We start from the raw sequence: 3,451 nt of genomic DNA on the forward strand, positions 1-3,451 counted from the left end.
TTGTGGTATGTAAACAATGATAAAACCCTGTTTGCTGAAAGCAAGGAGGACATAAATACTAACTGATGAAGATCAAACACCACAGTCTTCAATACTGTTTGCACTTCTATGTAAAGAAAACAAAAATCCTCACAATTTGGCCAATAAATAACACCCTGATAAATAGAGAAGAGGTTGATGTTGTCAAAGACTTCATTTTGCTTGATTCTACTATCAAAACTCATGGAAACAGCATTCACGAAATCAAAGGGTATACTGCATTAGGCAAATCTGCTGCACAAGACTTCTTTAAAGTGTTCAAGAGCAAAGATATTATTTTGAAGACTAAGGTGTGTCTGACCCAAGCCATGATATTTTCAGTAGCCTCATATGTTTGTGAAAATTGGACAATGAATAAAGAAGACTATAGAATAAGTGATGCAATTAAGTTATGGTGCTAAAGAAGAATACTAAAAGTACCATGGCCTGCCAGAAGAATAAACAAATCTGTTGGATGAAGTATACAACCAGAATGCTTCTTAAAAATTAGATGGTGACAAGTGAGAAGAATGGAGAGCGGGACCCTACCCAGGGAGGCAATGATGCCAGGGACGGAGACAGAGAAGATGACGTGGACAGATGGTGCGGCTGGGGACAGTGGACTCAGGGCAGAAGAAGGGCTCTGTGCTGGTGGTTGGGGAGGCGGGCTGTGTGGTGTACCTTTTGGGTTATATAATGATGCATGGAGGGGACTGTAATCATTGCAATTAAGTGAAATACGATAGGATGAGTGTAAAGTTGATGTTCTCCCATGTAAACCTCACAATAAAATCTTTAAAAAAATTAAGATGATGAGATTTGATCTTTCATACTTTAGACATCTTTATTATTATAAAGGACCAGTCCTTGGAGAAGGACATCATGTTTGGTAAAAAGAAGAGGAAGACCCCCAATGAGATGGATTGGCACAGTGGCAGTAACAAGGGGCTCAAGTGTAACAAAGACTCTGAGGATGGCACAGGACCAGACAGTATTTCATTCTGTTTTGTACAGAGTAGCTAATAGGCAATACTGGATTGACAGGACCTAACAACAACAGATCGGGCTGCTAACCTGAGGGTCAGCAGTTCAAAACCACCAGCTGTTCCATGGGAGAAAGATGAGGCTTTCTGCTCCTGTCGAGATTTACAGCCTCAGAAACCTTGTACAGGGTCGCTATGAGTTGGAACCAACTCCATGGCACATAACAACAACAACAGAAAGATTGATAAGGTATAGCAGCAGCTAGGTATAAAATATATATATATATATATATGATAAGCACTGGAATTTGAACCTCATGATTTTGGTACAAGTCCTGCAGCCACTGTATAGGAGAAAACTGTGGCTTTCTGTTCCTCCAATCATTTAAAGCCTTGGAAATACTATACAAGGTCATTGTTAGTTATAACTTATAGGACGGCACTTAACAACAACACACATTTGTGGATTCAGATTTCTCCTGGACATTTCTCATTTCTAATAAAATTCTGAAAAAGAAATATTAAATTTACATCTATTGTAAATAAAGTATTGAACAGAATATCTCAAAAGATATCAGGGTCCTAAGAGAACAAATCATATGCATCACAAGAGATTAATGATGGAAGAAAACCTGAAAGATATGGTTACAGATCAGTAATACTCTTTTACTGTGTTTTCACATAACCACACCTTTAACTTTATTTCCACATAATGTGCACACACCTATAATCCGAAGTGCACACATAGGGACTGAATGCATGAGGGGTTACAAGGTTTGCAAAAACTGTATAACGTGTTACTTGCATAAAAATACATATTCTCTTGGTTATACACATTTTTTGCTAGCGATTTTTAGTGCTCATACCACATTTTTTTTTCCTGGGGGGATTAAATTTCCCTATGTCTTTGTCATTAGATGTTAGATATGGACAGCGATCTGTGAGCAGAAATGAAATTTGTCATTTCCAATCAGAGCTTTTCATTGCTGATGAAATGTCAGTATTGCTGAAGAAGATCTTGCAGCTTCAGGATTATGAATAATCCACTCTCCTGCATTACTACAAAGCTGTATGGAGAATAACTACTAGAAAATTGCCTAGATCTGCATCAGATTTTTTTTTTTTTCTGCATCAAATTTTGCTTAAGAAATAAGCAGAGGTATTAAGTCTCTGAAAATTTGAGGATATTTATTACTACATATAGTACAAGATCACTATGAGTCAAAATCAACTGTTTGGCACTTACTAATAACATACTACATATCCTGGGGTGTGGTGCTGTGGGCAAATGCACTAGACTACAAAGTTGATTTGAACTGCAAGGTTGGCAGTTCAAGGTCACCAGCTGCTCCTTGCAAACCCTATACAGGGTCGCAACCAACTCGAAGGCACTTAACAACAAGAAGAACACATAAGCATTTGTTACTGCATATCTGAGGGGGCTTCAAAAAGTTAGTGAAAATTTTGAATTACGAGATAAAGGAAATTTTCCATGAACATTTTGAAGTCCCCTTGTATTGCTAGAATACTGAAAATTTCCACATTCTGTCAGGTCACCTTTCTTTGGAATGGGCATGAATATGGATCTCTTCCAGTCAATTAATGAGGCAGCTATCTTCCAAATGTCTTGATATAGATGGATGAGCACCTTTAGGGCTGCATCTGTTCGCTGAAACATTTCAATTGGTTTTCCATCAGTGACTGTAGCCTTGTTTTTCATAAATACCTTCAGTGCAGCCTGGACTTCTTCCTTCAGTACCATTGGTTCCTGATCATATGCTACCTTGTGAAATGGTTGAGCATTGAACAACACTTTTGGGCAGAGTGACTGAATTCCTTCCATCTTCTTTGGTGCTTCCTGTGTTATTTAATATTTGGTCATAGACTCCTTAAATACAACTATTTGAAGCTTGAATTTTCTCTTTAGTTCTCTCAGTTTGAGGAATTCTGACTGTGTTCTCTTTTGATTTTCTAATTCAAGGTGTGTTTGTATAATTTCATTATAATACTTTCCTTTATCTTCTTCAGTCCCTCTTTGAAATCTTCTATTCAGTTCATTTACTTCATCATTACTTCTAATGATTTAGTTTCTATACATCATTCTGGAGTAGGTTTCAGAGTCTCTTCTGACATACATTTTGGTATTTCCTTTCTTATTTTTTGGTTTCTTCATGTCTGTAATTTCATGTCACAACTCACGTGGTCTTCAGAAATTAGTGTTCAATGCATCAAATCTAATCTTGAGATAGTCTCTATATTCAGATGGGGTATACTCAAAGTTGTATTTTGGATATTGTGGACTTGTTTTAATGCTCTTCAACTTCAACTTGAAGTTGCATAAGAGCAGTTGATGGTCTGTTCACAAGTATGAAAGACAAAGACTGACCATCCTGGCTTCTAAGTAGCATTCTGGCTATACTTCTTCTAACACAGATTTATTTGTTCTTCTG

The sequence above is a fragment of the Chrysochloris asiatica genome, unplaced genomic scaffold (assembly GCF_000296735.1).
Source record: "Chrysochloris asiatica unplaced genomic scaffold, ChrAsi1.0 scaffold00036, whole genome shotgun sequence".
NCBI classification, from domain to species: Eukaryota; Metazoa; Chordata; class Mammalia; order Afrosoricida; family Chrysochloridae; genus Chrysochloris; species Chrysochloris asiatica.